General features: G+C 38.2%; 1 protein-coding gene across 12 annotated transcripts in view; it reads left to right on the top strand.

The window, feature by feature from the left end:
* The window catches only part of LOC149935135 (uncharacterized), a 129,567-nt gene that overhangs the window by 33,805 nt on the left and 68,092 nt on the right, over positions 1-27,670 (top strand). For all 12 annotated transcript variants that reach the window (XM_090181337.1, XM_090181335.1, XM_090181327.1 and 9 more), the window contains exon 2: positions 10,468-10,543. The gene's annotated coding sequence lies outside the window, so the exon portion shown is untranslated. The remainder of the gene's footprint in view (positions 1-10,467; positions 10,544-27,670) is intronic.

Here is a 27,670-nt window from a genome sequence, read left to right as displayed (position 1 = left end):
ATCCACTTTAAATATTATTAATTAATAAAAATATTTGAACTTTCTTTGTTTTAGGGATTATTCGTGTGGAAATTCGACCACCCATATATGTCATAATTAACCATTCATAATTTTATATTCCAACCTTTTTAATGATAAAACCTTAATTGCACTAACAAGGAGATGACCCGCGATGTTTCTCAAACTCGGCGGTTGAGTACCTTGAAAGCTCCTAAATAGAAAAGTTTCAATGGGCATTCGTTTTGCCATGGCAACCAAAAATGTTTTCACAACTCAAATTTAATTAACTTTCTCTACGTAAAATAGCATCTGAAAATCACGGATTGTATTTAATTTATTTTACCCAATTTTATCGATTTTATCGATTTTACCCAATTTTATCGATTTCACCCAATTGTTTTTCCAAAATTTTAATTTTTTAATTTTTTGAAAATGACAATTACCATCTGTGATTTTCCCATGCTATTTTAAATTTAAATTTGAATTGTGAAAAACATTTTTGGTTGCCATGGCAAAACGAATGACCATTGAAACTTTTCCCTTAAGGAACTTTCAAGGTACATGAAGGTCTCCCCGAGTTTGAAAAAAATTGGGGAGAAACACCTCGGGATGTCTCCTTGTAAGTGCATTAAACAAATTAAATTTAGAATTCAATACGACCACATTAGTAACAGTAAGAAGATAGGTCTGCTCAACTCCCGAAATTAAACAAAATCAGTGAAAATCTCCTCGGGTCGTATCCTTGTTAGTGAAGATCAGTTAGCTAACTTGCGCTAATTCACTAATTAAAAGAAAACAAGACAACGATTTAAAAAAGTACCCAAGAAAAATATTTATTTAAAATATAAATAACAATTTATTGCCCCTGATGACGGTGCAATAACGCGACCGAAACTAAATTGTTATTTATATCTTAAATAAATAGTTTTCTTGCGCCATTTTTTAAACCGTTGTCTTATTTTCTTTTAATCACTGACAATTATTTACAAAACCAGTTGGATATTAGTGGAATCGTCGACCTTAAATTGAACTTTATTAGTCTGGGTTAAACGGGAGGTTTATTTGTGTCGTTCGATGCAGATACGAACTGCGCCCTCTGGGAAGTCCTGCAGTTTTCCTCTCTTTTTCTTAGCAGTCTTCACATCTTTTTTCTTATTTTCCACCCTTTTGCTGTTCCTGCTCCAGAGAGAGAGAGAGAGAGAGAGAGAGAGAGAGAGAGAGAGAGAGAGAGAGGATGGAGAAAGATGATAGTAAGGAGTTGGAAGAGGAGGAAGGGGGTGCTAGTATAGCTTACCCTTTAAATGGGGATCCCAGCCCCGCTCGGAAGCCTTGCGGGAAACCCGCCCCATTCATCATGTGCCCCATCCCGCGCAGTGTCTTCCCCTCTCGCATCCCAACGCCGCTTCATTCTGCGCGACGACTTTTCTCTGTCGCCCGTCTATCTCTTTCTCGTCTCCATCCCCGCTCCTCATCCCCCGCTCCCCATCCTCTGCTCCTTAAGAGGCGAATATTGTGGTGGGAGGACTCGAGAAGGAGTGCTTGGAAGATGTTGATCTCTTCGCTCTTGAAATTTATAATCTGATTGCTCCGTTTCATTTTCCACTCTTCTTTCTTAGCTGCCAAAAAGCGCGATTTCGATATAAAGAATTCGTCTAGCTTTTGAGATATTTTCCGATATTTTAAATTATTTTTTTCTCCTCCCCGAAACTGAAAAACTTGATTATTAAAGACGATTTGAGGTTTTCAACCTACATTTTCTTTGCGTTTGTATATTCCGTATTATAAATTATCGTTTAAAAAAGACTTGAATCTGTTTGCCGCGTTATAAATTGTGGTTTGAAAGAGATTTCAATTTCTTCAAGATTTGAGATTTAAGAATGAACTTTTAGCGTGCCTGATTATTCGTTTATTAACTGGGTGTGATAAATTATCCTTCAATACGAATTGATATCAAAAAAGTATTATTATTATTATTTATTATTTTGTATGAAACCCGAACCTAAGTTTCGAATAAAACAATACAAGAAATAAATGAAATAATTTTATTTTGGATAATAACTAACATCCATTAATAATAAATTTACGGTCCGTAACTCCGTTACTTTCGTAATTATGGTCACTATTAAAATTTATTCAATTTGCATAAATTTAATAGGCCGCGAATTAGGTTCCCAATCTTTTAATTTTAATTCCATCTTAATGGAGCAACGGTACTTGATCAAAAATAGAGTCGTTGGAAAGTGTTACCATTGGTTCGAATCCAAGCGTTCCTCTATGGTCGTCGTGACGTCCATTAGCCAGGGACCCGGCGGAAAAGTGAGAAGGACATCCCATTATAAAATTCGAACTAAATCTTCCTGGCTATTCTGTTTGGACTGCATCGCGATGCTAATAATTTTGCAAAATTATAATCCTTTTCCGAGGCCATTCGTTTCTAATTAAAACCCTTAATCCGGTGATAGCTTTAATTAAGTCTAATCAAGACTAAGACCAACCGGAAATGGCAACTTCGTACCGTCGTAGCGGGGTGAGGAGTAAACGGCGTTGACGTTAGGGAATCGTCGGATAACGCCGGGGTTTAAGTTGACCTTTTAGGGTAAGGGGACAAATCACCCTCTAGCCTACATGCACGGCTCTCTTAACACGCGGCTTTTTGGGGAGAAATTTCCGCTAACTAGGGTAAAACGTCCTCGGGGCGGGCGAAAGGACGGGTTGGGCTAAGGATCTAGACGGTAAGCGCGCGCCCTGGCGGGGGGGGTGGAGGGGGAGGGGAATGGTAAATTAATTCCACGTGTTGAAGGGACGTTTTATTTCCCGTATATTAAAAGCCAGAGAACCAACGGGGGGGGGGGGATAAAGACGCGCAAGGGGGGAGGGTCGAGCGGAGGTTGGGGATGGATAAATTGGGTTTAAAGACGGAGACCCGGCGAAAAGGAAATGCAGAAATAGGGGAGGGTTGAGCTACATCTACGCTCGAGGTTTCTTCCAATACGCGCTTCTCTTTATGGAGGTTTCGCTCCTTAAAAGCGCGCTGTCCCGTCCATACCGTATGTAGGACGGAGAAGATGAGCTCTTGAATTCCTTCATAACGAAGGTCGTCTTCGCTATCGCCGGTTCGTCTTGGTTTTTAATCCTTCCTTTTGGGAGGAAGCTCATCACTCAAACGCGCCAGCAAAGTCAGCATCGTTTTCTCTCCTTCCTCTCTCTCCACTCTCCCTCTCTCTGGGCGATGAGGAGTGATGTACAGGGTGGAAGCTTCAGCCGTGGTCCAGCCTCGGTACTTCTCTCCTAATACACCAGAGATCTTTAGTTTTAATGTGTATTTTTAAAATATTACTATTTGTAAATATTTAAAATTAATCCTGTGGGCTTAGCTCCTCTCTGATGTAAAAGGGACCCCAAGTTGGTCAGTGGGAAAATTAAGATTAATTCATTCGCTGAGGGTGGAACACTTCTACAGACGCTGGTAGGGCAAAAATAGACCTATTGGAGAATTAAAAGCGCATCTTTCAAATGCTTCTAACTCTCCCATTGGTCTATTTTTGGCCTACCAACGCCTGTAGAAGTGTTCGACCCGCAGCACTCTGGTGTACTAGGAGAAGTACCGATGCTGGACCACGGCTGAGGCTTCCACCCTGTACGTCTACTCCAGTATCACTGTGCAATGCATGCCGGGACCTCTGCAAAAGTAGAAGAGAGGGGAGGAGGAGAAGAAAGTAGAGAAAAAAATGGTGGCTCTCCCATGGGCGGATGATTGAAGTCACGTGACGCCCGTGGGGAGAGACGAGGCGGGGGGGGGGGGGGTATCAACATTCTGCGAGTCGTTAGTGGGCTTCCCTTTCCTCCGTAACATCTCTGCCTATTCTCCATTGAAGGTGGGATCCCCTTCTTCCGCTCGACGCCTTTGGCTTCTAACACTCGAATCCCTTAAACCCTGTCCACCACCCTCGCGCCCGCCCCGGTTCCTTACTAGCAGCGACGTCACCGCCTTCCTTCTGCGGGAGGGGGTGGCATACCCGCTGGGTATCTGCTGAGCCAAGTAGATTAAAGAGATCCCCTTCGACTTCTTCTTCTCCGCGTGCCGCGCGTCGAATAGACTTCCAAATGCCTATTAAGGCCTTATATACCTTCTAAATGTATACTTTCTCGTTGCCTGCTTTTCCCCTTTTTTGTTTTTGGTATTGTCGGAGACTGGCTTTGGTTTTATTACGAAATTATTCGCCCTAACTAGGAGATATCCAACTGATGGATTTAAACGGTTGTTTTTGGCGTATGCTTCTCTAACTAGCCGGTTTACTGTGCATTTTTAATTAAAACAATATTCGTTTAAATTGCGTCCCTGACGAAAATGGTTTATCAAATATTGATTAAATTATTTTATAAAAAAATGGACCGATCAAATGGTTTATTAAATATTGATCAAATTATTTTATAAAAAATTGGACCGATCAAATGGTTTATCAAATATTGATCAAATTATTTTATAAAAAAATGGACCGATCAAATGGTTTATCAAATATTGATCAAATTATTTTATAAAAAATTCGGATCAAAGTATGATAAAAATATTTTATTAAATTATATTTCGATCAAATACCACTTCTTTTGATAAATATTTGATAAAATTTACAAAATTTTATCAAAGGTTTTCGTAAGGAGTAGTTTAGGGAATTTTAAAATTTTCAATAGATTTAATACGTAACGCTTATAAAGGAATAGGTTTTTTAAATTTAAAAGAATAAAAAATTCTTCAAAAATTGTGATTGAGCTTTATGATTTCTTACAGTGTCGGCGTGAGATTTCGAATTAAATTTTGTGGTTAGTTTGTAGATTTTCCTGCTTTTAAAAATAAGCACCCAAAACAGTTTTAAAATAATAATTAGTTGAATCTGAAATATTTGAGCCCACGGCCACCTTAAGCGAAGCAATCCCAAAACCCGAAATCCACTTCGGCTCACAGCCACCCAAAGAGATCCTAGAATCTCAAATACTGAGAATTAAGCCCACCAAAAGCCATCCTAAATTTTGAAATACTGAAACTCATTCTAGAATCTAAAATACGGAATCCCATACCCACCCAATGAGATCCTTGAATCTCAAATATCTGAAGCCCACGCCCACCGAAAATGATCCTAGAATCTCAAATACTGAAGCCCACACTCACCTAAAACGATCCTAGAATCCGAAATACGGGAACCCACACCCACCAAATAGAATCTCAAATAGGGGAACCGATACCCACCAACGCTAGCATAGAATCTCAAATACGGGAACCCACACCCACCAACGCTAGCATAGAATCTCAAATAGGGGAACCGATACCCACCAACGCTAGCATAGAATCTCAAATACGGGAACCCATACCCACCAACTCTAGCGTAGAATCTCAAATACGGGAACCCATACCCACCAACTCTAGCATAGAATCTCAAATACGGGAACCCATACCCACCAACTCTATCGTAGAATCTCAAATACGGGAACCCATACCCACCAACTCTAGCATAGAATCTCAAATACGGGAACTCATACCCACCAACTCTATCATAGAATCTCAAATACGGGAGCTAACTCCCACCCAAAACGATCCTAGAATCTCAAATACTAAAGCCCACGTCCCACCCAAAATGATCATAGAATCTCAAATACTATAGCCCACGCCCATCCAAAAGGATCCTAGAATCTCAAATACTATAGCCCACGCCCACCCAAAACGATCCTAGAATCTCGAATACTATAGCCCACGAACACCGAAAAATATCCTAGAATCTCAAATACTGAAGCCCACGTCCCACCCAAAACCATCATAGAATCTCAAATACTTAAGCCCACTCTCAACCAAAAGCGATCCTAGAATCTCAAATACTGGAGCCCACGCTCACCCAACTCTATCCTAGAATTTATAATTTTTAAACCCACGACAAACCTGAACTCAAAAGTCTCCCAGCATACAAAAAGGAACGGTCTGACCTAAAAGGTTTAAAAAATTTCAAGTTTTCAAAAATGGCAGATGCGGGTAAAAACTATCTCTAGCAATACGCCGCGCCGTTCCATTGAAAATATATATTTTTATTTAAACCCAGTCATCCGAAAGCCCTCAGGTTTTTCTTTTATGAATTGGCCTGAATACTTGTCAGTGCATGCCGCCTAGTGAAATAAACCGACTTTTTTTTATTAGGTCAGAAATTCTGGAATATTAAGAGGGCTTAAAAACCTTCCTCCGGTTGATATAGAATCACTTGCTACCCCGGTGGATCCAAATTGGATTCCTTGTCAAACGCCACCCGAGGCAATGAAAATGACTCCATTGACTCCGTTACATTTAGCTCCGACCCACCAATTCACCCCCTCATTCTATCATTTTATACGTATAATCAAAATCCTTCTCTATAACACCCTCTGTGATTCAACGCTATTATTCCTGGGGGCATCTTCGCGGGGAGGGAAGCTGGAAAAAAGAGGATGGAGAGAGGATGGAGAGAGGGCGAAAAATTAGTCCCTGATCGTCAACGCTTATACATGTAGTCGTGTAACGCGTTAAGTGCTTGTTTGCCTCTAACGAAGTATAAAACATATTCTACACGTTGTACAGCGAAGCACCAGTTGAGCCCCTTTTTTTAAGGGTTGTTTTTTGTCGTTGTTTTTGACGCGGGTCCCTGCGAAAGGGAGCTCGATCAGTAATTGCCGGCTTGCCACCGAAACTATTATTGATCCTTCTAATTAGTTGCTTTTTTCAGACGTCGTTTTTTTCTATTGTTTTATTCTTCTTTTTATTTTTAAATATTTTTTCTGTTTTGAGTTTCGGAAAACGTTTGAACCGGAGTAAAGGTTAGGATTTGAGGTTTCTGAGCAATGGATATTTCCTGTAAAAGTCATTTGAAATATAACTTAAAGGGAGTATAACCTTCATCGCATTGTAACCCGGCCACCTGAATTAAAGGCTTCAAAAGTCGCTTGATGACTTAGGCCTAAGGTGGTGCCTTGGGTATTAGCCTAGCTGATTTTATAAGTTTTCCATTCCTCCCAGGCGCCTAAGATTAAAAATCATAGGAGTGTTTTTGGGATAATAAATAAGAATTTTTTACCGCGAATATTCTTACTGAATGCGGATCAAGTCGATATTTAATAGATAGTTAGGGAACACTACAAGAAGAAAATATATTTCAAAATATAGCACCTTTATGACTTAACTATTTACGTAATCATTGAGATATAGTTAATTCACTACTTACGATGCTTTTGTTTAAAAATATAACGGGGAAATCAGTAGGGTTATGACCCTAAACCCAAATATACAAGTACATTTCTAGTATAAAGTATAGGTCATTAGCAGCGTGCTATAGAGGTTGTATCTGGAAATCATCCTACTATTTCACCGTAGCGCCTCGTGTGGATTTTTGAGTAAGCTTAGTGCACCCTACCAAACACGTAGGATTATACTCCCTTTAAGGAGATGAATGTACTTTTGATCGTTATGGGAAAAATATTTTACTTTTTCTCAATTTTAGTAAATGATATTAGGATAACTCTAAATGATGTTAAATTGTTTTTACTTGTTTATTGGTAGAAAGTTGTATGTTGAAACATGAACCTTCGTAGGCTTGATACGGATTCTGTTGGCCGCAAATTTCCCGTCAAATTTCGGATGCAAACACCGAATGACGTCTTAAAATTTACCAAGTCTATTAATTTGCTTAAAGATGTAAAATGTAAAAATTACACTGCGAAGGGATATTTATCTATTGATAAACTATATTTTCCCGATAAAATAGTATTAGAAAATCAATATATGACGGTCTTCTCATAGCACTATTTTTTCTTCCCAAACGGTTTTCGAAAAATCAACGGGAGTCTGTATAGGTGCATGTTTCAAGCGAATAACATTAGCAAGATAGGTAGATGAAGATTTACAGGGTGTTTCAAAAGGTTATGGAAATATTTAAGGAGTCGTAGGGGATGAGTTGAGAAGTATGCCTGTTTTTTTTTGTTCAATTTTCCTACGATGAGTTAAAAGAGCGCCAGAGAGCTTCAAAGTGTGGCCTACTAGCCCATGGAAGTAGGAAATGCGAACATTTATTGTAACTTGTTAAAAATACAGATTTTCCTACTTTGTTCTTCTGTGTTTAATTAAACTCATTGCACATTTCTTATTTACTTATTTTTTTTTGTTATTTATCTCAATTCCCGCGCATTCGCAAATTCATCATACCCCTGAAATCGCATTTCCCTGCTACTTGGTTTTGTGCTTGTTGCAGCCTACTTCTGGCGCTCTTTTATCATCGTAGGAAAATGGGGAAAAAACAGGCATACTTCTCAACTCACCCCCTACAACAATTTTTGCATAACCTTTTGAAACATCCTGTATATTATATACTTTTGATATTATTTTTTAAATAATAGTTAATAAAATATTTAGCGAATAAGTTTATTTGTTTTTTACTTCATCACGCTAATATTTCGAGTTATTAATAATTTTTAAGCTTTTCCGAAACCCAATCGAAAGCAGTCTGGAATAGTGATAAAAATCGTATTCTAGGTTGTAAGTCCTAGACATTTATTCAATTTGAATCTGGTTTATAGTATAGTGAGAGGATTTGCCCTTCAAACAGGCTTTGATCCGATTGTATTAAACAAATAGCAGACGGTAGTAATCCGTGACGAGCGTTCGTTCTACAAATAAGGAAGTTGGCTGTGTCTCTGTCTCCAACGAATTTGGCCAAATGGCTTTAACTTGATCAACGGCTCCGACTTTCAAATATCGACGACCATGTGTACGCGGTAGAGGGGGGAAGGGTAAAGCCACTGTTGATTACAAGAGCCCCGTCATAATGCTAGTATTGGACACAGTTTACACGGGCAAAAAATTTTGGTCCGTGTCATTACGAGGTTTTGTCATATTGTTTACTTTTTAAACTTGGTTCGGTTAGGTAAACCCTACAGTGTAGATTATTTTTAGTAAAGTCGTGCTTTTTAAAAAAAAATAGATATATAAACAGTGAATCTAAAGCGCAGTTTACAATGGCGTTTTGAAATAGGTGAAACGTGAGCTTATAATATTTCATTTAATTTGTTATTTAATAAACTATTTTATGCAAACCAAGACCATTATATATTTTTACAACTTGTTACAGCTAAAACCGAAATAGGCTACCCCGGTGATCCAAACTTTTAAAGGAGTTGGATTAGAGGTCGGGGATGGTTAATCATTATCTATGTTTAAATTGATTTTTTTCGGGAAAAAAATGTAAACAAAGAAATTTACCGGTTAATATTTCGGAAAATGATTATTCGTAAAATGTGAACTTTTTATCGAAAAAAACGTCGTTTTCCCGATTAATTTTACAAATTTATCAAAAAATTAATCGGATAATACAGAAATATAAATTACTTGATCAAAACATTTTACGAATAATTTTGAGAGCTTTATCTATTGAATAAAAGTTAACCATCCCCGACCTCTAAGTTGGATTCGAGTTTACAACAAAGGACTGTGATTGCGGCGATTTTAATACACCAAAACGTCCAATTACATATAGTATTGATTTTAAAGCAACACATTTATAATAATGTATTATTTAGTACTCCTCTCGAAATCTACATAGACTTACCTAGAACTGAACTTTTTCCAAGCTTAATATTTAAGTGGACTTTTCCCAGAGCTTAATCTTAAAGTAAGTGACGTAAGAAAGTCTAGGCTAGCCCGCGGCCAGTTTACTTTTAAATCGAATTCTTTTTATATTATTCTTAATAATTAATACGATGGAACATTTTTATTTCATTCAAACAAAAGTCAAATAGATTTATGTCCGTTAAGGGGATTCTACGCGCGTTTTTCGAATGGCTATTTCAATTTTTGAAGGGTCTTTCTGGTCTTACGGGGCTTAAAGCGACCGACGCTTCCGGTAAAGTGACCTTTCACCTACACCGGAAGTATATATAATACACGGTATTAGAGTTTTCTTAAACCAATACTTTGGTAAATTATAATTTGTAAATATTCTAGGTCCCTCTAATTTTACCTTTTTTTCATCGTTAGTTGGTGCGGTGTATTCAGGGAGGTCAAATTATGTAAAATTTCAGATAGAATTAAACGTACTTTAACTAACGTCGTAAGTGATCAGTCCCTGGTAAAATATCCCTAATAATTTAATAGTTGATTTTATAAAATTAAAAGTGGTCTTGCCCATAAGAACTTGTCGAGATTAACGGTAATAGTTAGTATAGGGAGCTGTATATCTTAACCATTTTCTACTAAGGATTTGAGCTTTTAAGTTTTAAAAAAATGTAACGTGTAAGCTAATAGGTTAGGCTGAGTATACTTAAAAGCTAGCGTCGAACATTTACTTTCATTTAAGGCATGCCAAAAAGTCATTTATTCCAAAGGCCATTAAATATTATCATCTTAATGTATATTTTGAACCGCAGTCTGCAGATATTTATAACAAAACTTGTTTTCTTCTCTTCTAGGTAAACTTACATTTTTTGGTGGACCACGCTCAGATTCGCAGATATCTAAATGCCTTGTTGCTAAATGGGAAAAATGGTAAGTGTCATGATGTTGTTTTAGCGTAAACAAAATCTTAAAGCTTAAACCATCTTGCGCATTAATAGTTTGCCAGGTTATACTTAACCACGTCGGCGCGCCGCTGAAAACATTTTTGAATTTTGTTATTGAAATTTTCAAAAGGGGGGAGCAACTTTTTCTCCTTCGTGCCAACGCCGCCGAAAAAAATCGAGGATTTTTTGTAAATCGGCGCGCCTTACCGATGCCGGGTGTTTTTCGCCAAATGCCGCCGCCGCAGACCGAAATAAAATCGGCGCTATGCTCTAAATAGACATATACGTTTAACATTTTTGTAGTGATTGTCTGTTTCGCCAATGACCGTATAAATCATAAGGTGCCTACGAATTGAAAATATTTCACGATTCTTTAGTTACTGTAGTCTTTGGAATTGACAGTCATTAGAAAAATGGCATACTGAAAAATGAAACGCTTACTTTATCAAATCTATGTTGATGCATTGAATCCGAACATAAAACTAGATTTAATGAACGTTACTAAAGCCAGGGTCACACTAGAGCTAGCTTAAAACCCAATTTAGGTCGGTTTGAATACCAGTTTTGACCGCCGACGAAAATACTTGGCTCACACGCGCGAAATCGCATCACCCCGGTTAGCTTATAGCCAAGGCTTAACGTCATTTCAAATTATGACCAGAATTTTGAAAATACTAAAATTTATCACAAAACAATTAGTTAATCATGTTTACTATACATACAGTAATATTATTTGACATTATTTATAATTTTATTCCCATTATTTTGGAAAATATGAGCAATTTTTCTTCCCCGCCTTGTCGTTTTGAAAGCGATTCTAAGCGAACCAATTTGGACGAGTTGCTTCCTGAAACAACACGAAGTGATTTCTCACGCTGCTTTTACAAACTAGTTATGTAAAACCACGGCCAACTTCGATCACACGCTGTTCGCGCTATAGCGGCCAACCCATTCGTTGAAGTTTCAAAAGATATCTGTATGGTTTGAGCGCCCCTGGCGGAATATTATTTTTATAATAGTTTTTGCATTGAAGTCAATATAAAAACGAACGTGGCGCAGAACTCCTACAGTTTATAGCGGGAAAATCCTTGTTCACGGAATTTCGGCGAATGGGTTGGTCGCTATAGCGCGAGAGATTAAAGTTGGCCGCAGTAAAACGAAGCGATTTTAGGGGTAAGTGTGAACCTGGCTTTAATATTCCTGGACTTCTCTTAGTTCACATTCGCCATTAGACGAGCGAGTTGATCTTTGACCTACTATCAATCCAGCGGCGACGCTATATGGCGAAATTCGCTCTGCCGTGGGCGGAAGAGAAGGAATTAGAGTATAATAAGATAAAAGTTTTAAAGGCCACGCCATTGCCGGCCGCCGTATTGGTCGGTTTTTGCCCTTTCTTTCAGTTTCGGACCGAAGGGTGGCCCACTCGCGTCCGAACTCGCGAGATAGATGAGGCGACTCCCCACCGTACGCTGGAGGGCCGGAATCCCTGGCCTGGCCTGGTCTTGGCTTAAGGCTGGTAATTTCCGCCGAGCGGCACGCGCGATAAAATGTTTCCGCACGAACTTGGACCACCGCTCTAGCCCCTACAACTCGCGGTAGACATTTTTCTTTCGGCTTTTTACGGAAATTACGAAACACGCCACGAACTTCGGCCACCGCTTCTTTCTCTCATCCAGCGCGCGTTTGGTAATCTCTGTAAAGCCTCCCAGTTTAAATCAAAATGCTAAAACGCGCGGTTAGTATTTGGACGTTTGGACGTGCGCCGCGAATTTGTAAAACGGAATTTCTTCCACGTCATCCACGTCGTGGATTAGCCCTTCAATAGATACACCCATCCGCTTTCGAGATGCTATATTGTCTATTAAATCAACGGGAGCCTGCGTAGGCGCATGTTTCGAGATAATAACATGGGAAATATATGAAGATTAATACTTATATCTATATACTTCTGATTTAACACTATATTTTTAAGGTTTTTGAGTGAATATAACGAGCGTCTATGCTAGTTCAAATTGATTTGGATATCGTAACAAAATAACCTTTCTTAAGAATTATTCGTCAGAGTATGTATTTTAGACGCTGGCGTCATCTTGGAAAATATAGGCTAGTTTTCACTATCGAAAACCCGTCGCGATGGTGAGCGTCAATGCTAAAATCTCTGTTAGGCCTACTACAATATTTTTGGGTCGACCTTCAAATCTCCGTTAGGCCTAATACAATATTTTTGGGTCGACGCTAAAATCTCGGTTAAGCCTAATACAATATTTTTGGGTCGACGCTAAAATCTCGGTTAAGCCTAATACAATATTTTTGCGTCGACGTTAAAGCCTCCGTTAGGCCTACTACAATATTTTTGGGTCGACCTTCAAATCTCCGTTAGGCCTAATACAATATTTTTGCGTAGACGCTAAAATCTCCGTTAGGCCTAATACAATATTTTTGCGCAGACGCTAAAATCTCCGTTAGGTCTAATACAATATTTTTGAGTAGACGCAAAAAAATCTCCGTAAAGATTGGTTTCCACTAGCGCGCGTCATAATGCATTATACAATATTTTCGCGTCGATGCAAAAGCAAACCTCGGCCAATACAATATTTTTGCGTCGACGCCTACCGTTGTAATGGTTTTGCGCTATTGAAAACCAGTCTTTAGGCCTAATACATTTTTTTGCGTCGGCGTTTTTGCCTAATGAACACCAATACGAATTCCTACACTAAATTCCCTGGATAAGCAAATCATTTTTCGTTATTATTGGCACTCCGAACGTCAATCACGTCAATCATAAATTTACCAGATTAGTATTCTAAATTCTCACGAATTTAACTTACTATTCTTAACTGCCAAAATCCTTAATAGGGCTAAAATCCTCAACAACAATTAGACCTTATGGGGTTTTACAAAGAATTTTATGATAGAAGTTTTTTAAGCAACAAGAATGGTTCGGTTATAAATCTTCGGCAGTGGTTTCAACCCTTGGCTGGTAAAGAATAAAGCTGGTCCTGGTTGAACGCGGCGGGAGAACTCAAATTAATTGTTCGCTCGACTGGTTCTCGATTCATCTTAAAACCGGCCCATTCACCGATTAGACCTATTGTTCTTTAAAAGTGCGAAGTAGTTAGGGACGCCAATAACGTTCTCCCTTGTTGGCTTCCCTAGGGTGTCGACGATGCCCCCGAAAGAAGCGCCAAGCCAGGGTTAAAACGCCTTCTAGTCCAGTGCAGTCCGGTAGAGAGGGGGTGTCCTTGTCTCTTTAGCATTCCGGATAGGTTCTTGTCTCGCGCGGGCTGTGGTTCCGTCGGGGGAAAGTAATTGGAAAGCCGGGCACGTAAGCCCATTTTTGCGTATATACGACGGCGTGTCTTCCGACGCTAGCGCGAGACGATTTTATCGATGCCATTGCCGGCAACCGGCCGAAGAAAACGGCGGCGGCCCTCGACGGTGAAGCCGACGGCGGCTCATGCTAATTTTCTTTCGGCCGCAACGGCCCTAATCATTGAGCGGCGAGGTCGTTCTACTTAATCACCCTGAGAAACGTCGAAGTTACTCTTCCTTTGAGGACACGGATAAAATATAGACGAAAAACTATAACGTGTTTGTCTTTGTATAGACGGGGTCGGGATTTTCAGATATCAGATTATCAACATTTGCGTTCGGATATTCTCAGTTCAGTTGATAAGAGTCAAGATGCAAATCAGATTGTTTAAACCCGAAATTAGTTTGAATTCATTGTAAAACGACATTTTAGATGCCTCAGGGTTACTGATTTTACATATCCTCCGATTTAATTTAGAAAATTTTAATTATTGTTTATTTTGATTTGCTTTCGCAAAGTTAATAATAATAATAATAATAATAATTAGCTAGGCTAATACCCAAAGAAACCACCTTAGGTCCAAGTCATCTAAGCCAGATTCACACTTACCCCTAAAATCGCTTCGTTTTACAGAAGTAGTTTTCAAAACCAGCGTGAGAAATCGCTTCGTGTTGGTTCGGGAAGCAACTCGTCCAAGTCGGTTCGCTTAGAACATGGATTAAATAACCTTACAGGGATAGTTCTCTGGGGTACAATATTTGCTCCGGACGTACCCTGGTGGCCAGAATTGTCAACGACCGGAAGTCTCGATTTTACCGATACACGGGGGAAATATTTCAAAGGGGGTGCAATCGCGATTGATGAAATTATTATTTTTGTAGGCCAAGGCCTATCTATTGAAAACATGTTTACAGTTTGAAAGCCTATAAACAATTTAACGAAAAATTAGGTGATATACATAAATGGCTAAAAAACAATGTGAAAAAGGTCGCTTACAGTACTTATGATTTCTCACATGTAACCAGGAAGCTCCAGAGCTACTGAGGTACTGACCACGATTGAATATTTCAATTTCAAATGTAATAAACAAACCGTTGGAAAAATATTAAATTCGCCAAAAGCCGCCGCGAGAAGGCGACGTATCAAAAAATCTTGTTCCGGATTTGTATCGGTAAAGGGGGTAAAATTTAGGGGACGGCAAAAATATCTGGCAGCCTCGTTTGAAACAAACATCTTCAACTTGTAGTATAGTAAAGGCCTTTTCACACGAGCCAACTTTTCAAATCAAAATGCTGAGTCAGCAAAAATGGATCAGTGATCCATTTTTTACTCGCGTACTTTTTTGGTGGATCAACTCATCGAACTTTTATTCACACGAACCAACTAGTTGACTCAACTCAAGTTGACTCATCTAGTTGGGTCAAAAAGTTGGCTCGTGTGAAAAGGCCTTAAAATGTATTAGAGAGAACTATCCCAGTAATATTTAATCCATGCTTAGAATCGCTTTCAAAACGACAAGGCGGGGCAGAAAAATTGCTCGTATTTTCAAATATAATGGGAATAAAATTCTAAATAATGTCAAATAATATTACTGTATGTATAGTAAACATGATTAACTAATTGTTTTGTGATAAATTTTAGTATTTTCAAAATTCTGGTCATAATTTGAAATGACGTTAAGCCTTGGCTAAAAGCGAATCGGGGTGAAGCGATTTCGCATTTTCGCACCAGTGAACCAAGAATTCTCGTCGGCGGTCAAAACTGGCATTCAAACCGACCTAAATTGGGTTTTAAGCTCTAGAGTGACCGAGGCTCTATTGACGTTTAATGTCTTTAAATCAGGTGGCTGAGTTACAATACGTATGAGGGGCGTATAAGAAGAATAACTGTTCAGATAACTGAAGACAGGGGACTAGCTCAGATCAGATTGCTTTGCAAGGGAAATATAAAAGATAAACCTGATCTGACTAACTTATTATCTTCAGATATCTGATAATTATGACTCGAATAACCTGTTCAGTTGGCACTACCAGTAGCGTAGCCAGGATTTTGTTAAGGGGGAGGGGGGCACGCCATTGGAAAAAAAGTAAAAAAATAAAAATATTTGTACGTACGACCATACGTTTCCCCCCTGGCTACGCCACTGGGCACTACTAACATTGTAGTGTTTTCATTTTGTTTTTAACATTACTATTACCATATGTAACATAATCACTCATAAGTATGACATAAAAGTATTTTCGTTAATGAAACCTTGTTCACGGGATATGACGCAAATTACGTCACTTACAATTCCGTGACGAAATACGCGTCATCAACTTTACTGATTGGAAACGGAAGTTAGTGAGAATTCCTCGCGCGTTTCTGGCTTTGCCCTTGTCAAGGTTAGCTCGTGCCTCGCGATCACGTGATTTCATTTCCATGGTAACCTTTTCAATAGCGCAAGGATTATAAGCATTTTTGCATTTTGGGTCCGCTTAATGTATGTTCCGCGTGAAACAAGGTCTCATTGAAGTTTTTCATTGGAAATGTTATACCGAGGCATACTTATGAGTAATTATGTTACATATGCTATTACTTTACACTGGGATAAAAGTATCGTATTGAAGCAAGTGACGGCTGGACGTGTAGTAGCTCTTTTTTTCAATAGATGTCGCTGGCATCGAAATAAAAAAAGCCGTACTTTTAGGTACCCCTCGCGATGATTGGATCGTTTCTAAATTGGTCAATAACTAAATTACAGCAATTATAAACAATATTTTTACATGGGATATATAATTTAGGTTAAAGTCCACTAAATAGAGTAAAAGTTGTCTAATTATAATACTCTATAATGGCACTCTGACGACGTTATCATTGAGCTATTTTTAATTTTAGCTTCCTTTGCCATAAATAGATGGCACCACGCTCTCCAGTAAAGTCGCGTTTTTCGAAGAATCGGATAGATTCATGGCTATCTCTAATAACAGGGGCCTTTTCATAATACAGGTGTCAATGATAGAGCAGCCACTTGCTTTAAATATTAATAACTTTTATTGGTAGTTTTCAAACTAAATAACCTACTACCAAATTCACGAAAATTTTGCTATGGGAAGAAAGTCTGTGTATACGTACAATAATAAAAATTGTACGTTTTGCCAGCGTACATCGGGCGAAGATTTAATTCTATATTAAACAAAGTAATAATAGGACGCAAAAAATTTGCGCGTCCTTTTCAAGACACTCTATCCACTGCGTGGTAATATGGCCGAAAACTTTCTTGGTTGTAATATTTATATAACATTATAACAAGAAAAGTATACGCGATAAAAGCTTTATAACTAGCTCATTTTAATAATGTCCGTTTAAAAAAACTGAAGTTTGATCGATGCGTATACACACGCTGAATTCGCAAATTTTCCCTTAACGAGAAAAAAAAAATGGACATTTCGAATGTGTACAAGCTGGTCATTTTGGGGTTAATTTTTATACAGTTTGCGTGTCTTCGCGTGGCTGACCACGACCAGGTAAAACAATGACGTAGAACCTAATGGTGAATTTTATGTTTACTCAGGTACGCTCGTGCGATTCTCGTTGTATGGTTCGAACCATTAAAACTCGAGGTTCTAATTACCTTTGAGAGTAAACGGGGGTTTTAAAATGCTTATAAAAAGGTAAATAGAACTATTCAAATACGCGTTAAAAGGCTTGAAATCGGCCTAACTTTATAATTGTTTAAAATATAAAATTGTTTATTTTATACGAATATACGTCTGTTTCGGAGAAAGTTGCTGACTCAAATGCAGTTCGGCTAGACGTCGAAAAACTGGCAGCATTCTCTTTCCCCCGCTTATTAAATGAGTTTGTGCCCCCGTATAGTCTAAGTATACGCGTGGATTTTTATTCAGCGCTTAAGGGATCCTACTTAGAACGGCGTGAGCTTGCCTCTTACTCTTAAATAGGAAGAAAAAATATGGCAGGTATATTACTCCCCCCTACGCGTCAACTTCCCTACAATGAAGTTTACCACCTCTGTAAAAGGTCAAACTTTTATTCATTTTTAAATATTTAATATGGTATTGCGTATCTAAGCCACGCGCGTTTTCAAATTTACTTTAATTATCTTTTCCGCAAGCGACTAACGTTTCACGAAATGTGAGCGCTTTTTCTCGACTCGATTGACTCATACTTTTCAAGATGTAATTACCTTTTTATATATCTTACATTTTAGGTGATTGGAAAGTTTTAATTGTTATAATTAGTTCGACAATGCGAGGCGAAAGAGTGATTAAAGTCTATTATTAACCTACAAGCCCTTGTAAAAGTGTAGTTAGTGGTTAAAGTCTATTATTAATCTACAAGCCCTTGCAGGGGCGTAGGAACATTTTGTTAAAAAGTGAACAAATATTTGGAAATTTTTACTTCAATTTTACCAAAAATCAAAAGTTGAATTTGAATTCGGTCTTACTTTGTTTTTAAAAGTTTTAAACGACAAATTAATCTTTTTTTTTGTCCCCTTGTCCCCCTGGTTGCTACGCCACTGAGCCCTTGTAAAAGTGTGGTTAAAGTATATTTTCGACCAACAAACCCTTGTAAAAGTGTGGTCAAAGTTTATTTTTAACCTACAAGCCCTTGTAAAAGTGTTTAACACGCCGAACGCCACCGGAGTTATAACCGTATAACTAATTTTACTTGTTGGCGTTACGGGTTTAAAACAACACAAATTTATCGTAATAATCTTAGAATAATAATAACAAAATACGAGGTTTAAACCCAACTACACCGAAGTGTTTCCTTAAAGGAATCAAAAACAAATTTTTAGTCAAATCATTAGGAAACCTTGAGTTTAGATAGATATTTAATAGCTGGAACCGCATTGTTTACGCGAATGTAGACACGAAGAGCCGGGCTTATAATTAATCTCCAATTTCACGCATGGAACTCGTTTAATTTCGTATTCCGCTTATAATTTGGGGGAAAATCCGATCCTCTATACCCGAGACGGGCATCTCGGAACGTCCCGAGAGCGAGCGTCGGCGGGTTCGGGCGATTCATCTTTCAGCTTCCCTCCAGCGCTGCCGCGTCCCTTCGCCAATCTCCGTCCATCTCCGGCTCCGTTTAACCGTCGTTGATCCAGCCCGGCCTCTGTCCCGCGCTCCGATCACAAAAAAACGCCGTGAAAAAACGCGAGACAAGGAGAAAATACAGACTATTTTCTCCCTCCCATGATGCAACACTTTCCTCGTTTTTTCTCTCCTTTTGATGGGGTTTCGTCGGTAGGGGGAGGGGTTGAATAGTATACGAGACCGTGCTGGGTGGATTGCAAAACGGGGGGGGTTCCCCTTTCTTCGATAAAGTCTCGAAATGAGTGTAAAAATCAATGGAAAAGAAACGCGGTTTTTGGCTGATCCGCCAATTGCTGTCGCAAACGGTTCTTTTTCCAGAGCGCAAGGGGGAGGGGGGGGGGCTCTCTCCTATCCCATCCCCCCTCGACGACGACGAATAATAAAAAAACCTTATTAATGCTTGGCGTTTTATCGCGGTCTTTTATTTGTTCTTTTTAAAGAACGGATTTACCCCTCATTGATACTGTTATTGAGTCGAATCTTTAAGATCGTTTAGTGAAGATGATGATTTACTTTCTGACCAGTTCAAAACGGAGATTTTTATGTTTTATTTAGGGGGGGATTTAATCGGGGATATGGGATATTTTATTGTATAACAGTATATTGTTTAAATGGTGGTCAAACGTGCTCCTGATTACGGGATCGGTTTTATATCGGATTTTTTTAGTAACATTCACACGTTATTTACTCTTAGGGGTCAGGACTTATTCACACGAGCTCCAGAAAAGTTGTCTAGATTTCACGTCTTAACGAAGGAAATTACTAATCATATAAGTTAAAATTATTTACCATGGTTAAAATTATGGTTTAGCCCGAAACCCAGTGCAATTTTTTAAATTCAAATAATAAATATGCTTAAGTCGTTAGTTTTCATAAATTTATTAAGGAGATTACTGTTATTTCAATATTTGTACGTCAAAAAATATAACCGTTTTTCAAAACCTGGCCAACAAGAGCGTTTGGTTTTTGTTAGTATGTACTCTTAAACTTGTAAAAGTAAATTCTTATTCAAACGAGCCAACATTTTAACCCAACTTTGTTGCTGAAGATAGTTTTCACCTTTCGTTCGCAATACATGTTTCGTTTTGATTCACACTCAAGAAAAATACTCGTAAATCTTAGCAAAACATTTAGGCTACTACAAAATATGTTAATTTACATTAATAAAGGTATTTTATATAAATATTATAAGTTAGTTTTGTGTAATCGAAAGGAGATGATTAGATCGAGGACAGTAGATACAGGGACGAGAAAGTGTATTGGCGGCCTCTGTTGGAATATATCACCTAAAACGACCTAAACGCAAGGAGAGTTAGTTGTAAACAAAAAAAATGGCGGTCACCTAATTTTAGCGGTTCTTGACGAGGCTTAAGTGTTCAAAACAAATGGGCATTTTTTTATTTACGCTCGTAGTTTTATTTTTAATTTAAAAATCAAAATGGTAAAAACTAACTACAATAATACTGTCCATGGTGAACCACGTCTTAACAATGGCGGCGGTTTGTTTACATCTAACTCCCCGTGAATATGAAGACGTTTAAAATCGAATTTTTTTCCCTGCTTTCTCGTCCCTGTATCTACTGTCCTTGATTAGATTTAAACATTTGTCGCTAAGCCTCGGTCAGAAAAACCAGTCGTTCTGCTAAACGTGAACAACATGTTGTGGAAATGTTTTGCCCGTTCTCACGGCTTGCAACTCGTGCTTGCTCACAATGTTTAAAACGTTTAGCTAAAGGTTAATTAAATAGCATACCTTACGCTGCATACGGGACCGTGGGAAGAACACGGAAGAGACATCTAGCAGAAGATCCATATTTTCTGTATGCGCTACGTAATAGTGCCATCTATCGGTGACCAAAATTAGTATTTGGAAAATATTTTCTGGGTGCGCTACGTAATAGTGCCATCTATCGGTGACCAAAATTAGTATTTGGAAAAAAGAACGCGGTAGATTATGCCTAGAGTAACAGGGAGTTGAAGTCACCTGTAATTGTTTTTGCTTTTGGTGGAAAGATGGCGCTATAACGTTGCGCATCCAGAAAATAAGCGTTGTCTGCTAGCTATCACTTCCGTATCAGTCCCTCGTAGAATTGTGGATCTATACAATTTCAAATATCTATATACGGGATAGGAACAGGACCAGGGTTGGGCATAAAGAACTAGTCACGGCATTTGACTACTAAAATAAATGCTCTGACTACTAACATTAATCGAAATCAAATTGACTAGTGAAAAATTTACCTAAATAATTTTATAAATAGTGGCGAATATGGCGTATCATAAATTCATCAATCCCATTTTATTAAAAAATTGTGATCGGCCCATTGAGTTGGGAATATTAATCTAGAGATCCAATCAAATCTGCTCCACGCGAAACAAGTTTTTGAAAAATACGAATGTGCCGTCTGCTCTAAAATGACGAGCAAACGTTATCATATGACCCGTGGCGCCATCCATTATTTTGAAGAAAAACAATCTTTTTGCTTGAAAACGCGTCTTATTTGAACGAATCATTGAGAGATAGACGGCGCCACGGGTAGAATGATAACGTTTTCTCGTCATTTTGGGACGCCGATGGGAGCAGACGACAGTATTCTTATTTTTAAAAACTTGTTTCGCGAAATACTGAAATCCGACGTTTCGATTGGACCTCTAGATTAATATTCCCAACTCAATGGATCGGCCAAAGTCATATAACTCAAGTGATAATGAACTCCTATTTTAATTCTGACGGGTGAAGCAAAATGTTGGCTGCTCTTCTTGTTTTTATACCCTCATTTTTACCCCCACTAGTCAGTGACTACTAAAATAAATTAAGATTAAGTCAGGCTAACTACTTAAAAAAATATCCTTATGTCCAACCCTGAACTGGCGGAATCATGACCTCACTCTCTGAGAGTCTCTGTAGAACAGCTGAAACTTTCATACGGGAACATTAAAATCGTCTGCTATTTTTTTCCACCTGCTTTAGTTTAAAAATATTACTAAAGATGGCGCTATCGCGTACAGACCTAATATACGATAAAATTACGGCACGTAGCGAGATGCGTCTTAACTGAGATATGTATTTCATATTCCTATACTGCTAATTTTATTCGCTTGAAGCACGAGCTGATTTTAAATAATTCTTAGCGAGTGTAATTTTTACATTTAACGGGGAATGGTCAAGCTTTAACCAGTTAGATAGCCCTATAGCCCATTAAAAACTAAAATTTATGGCGAAAACCTCATCAAAAAATATTGAGTGGTAAATTTTTAATAAAATAAAGAAATTTCGGGAAATCGAAAAGCGCGCGTCCGTCGCGACACCTGGTGAGAAGTCGGTGAGAAGAAGACGCAAAAAAATTGTTTTGCACGCGTGGCGCGTTCCAGTTACAAGAGACTTAAGCCTAAATTGCGCGATTTTTAAAGTTAGGATAGTTCGCAAATCGCTCATACGGGGTTAGGGGCGCTGACGGCAGCCCCTAAGATGGCGGCGAAAATTCAAACGCAAACACCTGGCGTTATTTTTCGTTTCAACTTTTTGGGCCAAAAGCTATTTTTTCAAGACAAAAAAAGGTACGTGTTAGTATATTGAACGTCTTGTTAATCTTTTGATACGGAAATAAGGCCATATTTGGAAAAGCTTGGCCATTCCCCTTTAACATCGTGTTGTAAATTTTAAGCCGTGATACGGCCAACCTCATTCCGTGGTTTGGCGGAAAATACTCGCCCTTTGAAGGTACTTTAATTTTAATTGCCTTGGAAAGGTTTATCTCGTAAGAGATATATTTTAAACGTATGATGTAATGTAATTAGGCTTAATGGTAAAATTAACTTCATTTATTCGTTATGAATGTTTAAGGTGAAACCCTGCGAATGTTTAGTACCGGGATCTGACACTAGATGGAGTGAGAACTGCTACTGCTGTATTTGCCTTGTTAATAAATATTACATTCTTTAGATTGAACTGTTAAATTATTCATATTTTTCGCGCTGAAAGCAAAATGATTGGAACATATTTTTAAATATTAAAAGCGTTATAAGAACTTACATTTCACTCGAATATAAAATATTTTATAAACATTTATTAAGATCCTATATTTCAAATTTAATCGCGCTCAGAACAAACTATTTTGTAGAATATAGAACCTTCGCTAGATGTCACCACAGTCGTACACATATTACCCAATGTCCTATGTTATAGACATCATATATATCCCTTCAGTAGAAGGTCTTTCCTCCTAGATCCAATAAAAATCTCCATAGCCCCTGGTCGTTAGCATCTTTAACGTACTTTGGTGTAAGCGTGTTGGAACACTTCTACAGGCGTCTAACCTATTTTTGGTCTATATTTTCCGGATCAACTTACCACCTTTTTCCAAAAAAGAAAATACTAAAACTAACCTTTTTAACACTTTAAACGGGGAAAGATAAATTACACCAATTAATTTTCTTTATTAAAAAAAATTAAGAATCTGGGTGTAATGAAATCAGCCTATTTAGTTTAAAAAAAGTAAACGAATATTAAGGAAATAAAAAATAACCAAAGAGTAGTAATTTCTACAACATAGTTCTTGACATATTTTTAATAACCACGAAGCGAAACGCCCTTATTTTTTCAGACCATTTCACCGTCGATTTTTTCTCCATAAAGCTAAGAATGAGGAAATAATAAAAAAAGAGTAAGGTGTGTATAAAAAACGGTCTATAGGACCAAGAAGTTTTTTTTGTACGTCGGCGATTTGAACTTTTCGTTGTTGGTCCCTTGTCACCTATTTGAAGTCATTTCCCTGCTCCCGATAGGTTTTTTTTGTACCTTACCCTTTTTAATTCGAGTTCATCTATACCTTGTAGAAGTTACGGGGGGATGGGGGGGGTCTCCACAAACACCCCCCGCGTCTATATCTCGTTTTATTTCTCGGAAAGGTTCCGAATCGCCAAGGCGGTTTTGAGTATAGCGGGCGTCGGCGGAGCTATAGGAGAGGGAGACTTCTAATCCGCGCACTAATGATGTGATGCTGCTAATCCCGGAGGCTCTCTTTGATCGTGCCTGGTCCTTCTCTTTTTTTTTACCTCCCGGCCGCCCGACGCCGCCACTCCTGTATTCCCTCTTCTCCGTGTTCTCATCTTCCTCTTTCCATCGCGGCCGCGTTATCTCGGTGCGCCTTCGCTGTACACTACAGTTCATTGCGTCGAACGCTGGAGCGAGAAGACATTTGTTGAGGAAAGAAAGACCGCTTGATCGCGTTCGCATTTACGTAGAGTTATCGGAATTTCGCTTAAAGACTTCCGTACGCGATATTCCATATTTGGAATATTTCGTTAAAGGTCTTCTGGTTAATTTCTTAGACCTTTAATAAAAATTAAATTGATAATTTAAAATTAGCGACTTGTACAGATATACCGACAAGGAGAGTACCCGAGGTGTTTATTGCCGATTTTGTTCAAATGAGACGTTGCACTACACATTCGATTTGCCATGGCAACCGAAAATGTTTTTGAACGTTTAAAACAAAAATAATCCATTTAAAAATTTTAAAATCACACATTTAGGTAAATTTCATCAAGTTTGGGTGAATTGGAACATTTTTTGGGTAAATTTGTAACACGTTTTGCGTAAAATAAGGAAAAAATCTAATTTTTGATTTGTGGTCAAAACATTTTCGGTTGCCATGGCAAATCGAATGGGTAGTGCAACGTCTACTTTTGGGAAATTTCATATCTCATATAGGTCTACATTACGCCCAACTTTGAACCAAATCGGCAATAAATACCTCAGGTACTCCCCTTGTTAGAGTCTTTGACTAGTTTAAAATATTTTCATTGATAATTGAGTTAGTATAAATTTATTTTTATTTTATTAATAAAATATTCTTGCGCACTTTTTAAAATTTCGTTGTTTTAAATTTTTTAACTCAGTAAACCAAGTTTATTTTTCAAATTTTTATTGATTTGTTTTTGCATTTAAACCTTAATAAACATAATAGTTAACTAAGTAAAAGACAACGTGGCATTGAAATAATGATAATAAACTTTATTATGATTTAGAGCTTTCGTACCGTAGTCCTTCTGTATCCGAAATTTCTTTACGCTGTGAAACAGAAAACATTGTTTCTTTATATAGAGTTAACTCCTGATATTAGTTATGGACAATTTCACAAGTGTGACGTCATCGTTTGTATGAAATTTTTTTAAACTTCTACCGTTTAAATTTTATAACCATTCTGCAACGTCTTATTGGTTCGGGGGAAAAAATCAACGCCGCCGAAAATTTTTGAAAACTCGGTGTGCCGCGCCGCCGCCGGTTGATTTTCAACAAAAAACCGCCGCCGACCCAATTCAAATCGGCACTATAGGCTCGGCGTTCGGATCAGAAATTTTCCGTTCATTTCTTTTATATCCATATCCGAAAATTAGACGAATAAATACTTATTTGTTGAATATTAAATTGTATACTAGTCGCGAATAATATCCATAAATAAACTGTTTAAATCGAATTTTTATTTTTTATTGAAATTTTGGCTGTTAATTTATCGGTCTCCCCGAGCTAGCTATGCTCTATCCGGGATTGCATTGTGAAAATGATTAAAATCTCGTAATTTGTCATTGGATCACTTATAATAGGAACGAGACTGATTTCCAGTTCAAATTGTATGCCCCAAATTCCCCTTTTTAGGAAAGAAGGCCTACCTATATAGATTCACTGAAGTATAGACATTCTAGAGCAACCTTCTCTCTCTCTCTCTCTCTCTGGGTCTGCTCTCGGGGCTCTGCGTTGGAGTCTTTTCCAAACTATCCGCCACGCACCGCCGGACGAAACGCCGAGGAGGGGGGGGGAGCGGAGGAAATGCTCCGGCGAGGAAGGAGTTAGTGGAAGTAGAAAAGGCGAGGGTGCAAAGGCAGCCGAGTTAGGAACCCTAAAAGAACCAAAAAAGGGAGGAGTAGGGAACCATGGCAGGCGAGGGGAGCCGGGCTTGGGTGTCTAGTTCGAGGGGGGGTTCATTTCCGTGCAGATGGAAGACATCATATCTGCGAAGGCGGTTCTCACACCCGCCGGCTGCTCCCCCCCCACTTATTTCCACCCCCACGTGGCAAAACATGAAAGGAGGCCGAAGGAGAAGTGGGGATGCGGGAGAAGGCAGTGCTGGGAAGCCGGATATAGAGCGAGTCAAAGTTGTAGGGAGACTGGATCGGGCTGCTCTGAGGGGAAGCCGGCCATCCAAGAGTAAAAGCGGGGAAGCGAGAGCCAAAGGGGAACTCAGGGCCTTGTTTACATCTTTCCCTCGATACTCGATGCTTTTTATTAGTTTTCGCCAATAACAAGAGACGTATAAAAAATTCGGTAAACACCGTCCACTTTTTTACTTTTCTCTCTCTCTCCTCTCGGAGAAAACTGCCCAGGGAGAAACCTATCAATGGAATGTTCTCCAAAAAAAACGCGGTATCTAGGGCTATTTCTATCAGAAATTTACCTCGGCGAGAAAAAAGCTTTTATCAATGGTTATAAAAAATCGCTTTTATTATTATATACCTGGAAATAAAATCGAAAATTGAACTATCTAAACGTTTCTATTTTTACCCGTGGATGTAAATTTTCAAAGATTACGATTTTCTTAAATTTATCAGTTAGTTTTAAGCGTTTAAAAATAATTTAATTGCGAGGATTAAATTTAAGATAATATTGATTTCACATTTTCGTATATATTTTTTGAAGAATTTGAGCGCGAACAGTTTCGACCTTTTATAATTATATTTAAAAAATATTGGTTTGATGTGACTATAGCAATCCGTATATGGTTCTTCCTCGGTCGTTTCGAGATTTACTCTACCATGATTAAGTATGATTAAAGATCCGTAGTATTACCATCGACGACTCTCAAACCCAACGAAGGGTTTGCGAGCAGTTCGGACCCTAGTTGGGGTACGTCTCTATTTGGAGTATAGAATTATAGCTGGTAGAGTCCTCCTCTTGATGAGATGAGTTCTAGAGAAGAGTAGGATACGCTCACCTGGCACCGTGGCTTAAAAGGGCTTCAGATCCTGGGCTCATCATTTCGCCGCGTCGAGCTCATTTCGGTAAAAGCGAACGGGCCCTGGACGGTCGGGGCTGCGTGGCTGAGGCTGCAGCGGGCCCCAAAATTAAAACCGCGGGACGGATCGATCGACTCGAAGGAGGGGGTGGGGAGTGGAGGAGGACGCTTATCGGGGAAGCTCAACCCGTGCTCGGCTTTTAACGAGCTGCTTTCCCGCTATACTCGCCTCCAGTGCCGCCGATACTCGCGAGTCGAAGATCTTAGTCCCGCTCTAGCGTACACAGTGCTTCGACCACTTGTACCTTTCCGCCTAGTAATTAATTCCGCTCGGTCGCATACCCACAGATCTCCCCCCTTACACCTCGTAACAACTCTGATGTATAGACAGTATAATAAATATATATTATATATTATATTTTATATATTATATATTATATATTATATATTATATATTATATATTATATATTATATATTATATATTATATATTATATATTATATATTATATATTATATATTATATATTATATATTATATATTATATTTTATATATTATATATTATATATTATATATTATATTTTATATATTATATATTATATATTATATATTATATATTATATATTATATATTATATATTATATATTATATATTATATATTATATATTATATATTATATATTAT

Source organism: Leiobunum rupestre, chromosome 7, assembly GCF_980474605.1.
Source record: "Leiobunum rupestre chromosome 7, qqLeiRupe1.1.hap1, whole genome shotgun sequence".
Taxonomy (NCBI): Eukaryota; Metazoa; Arthropoda; class Arachnida; order Opiliones; family Sclerosomatidae; genus Leiobunum; species Leiobunum rupestre.
The sequence above is the reverse complement of the archived record's forward strand: the minus strand, read 5'-3'. Positions and strand labels throughout refer to the sequence as shown.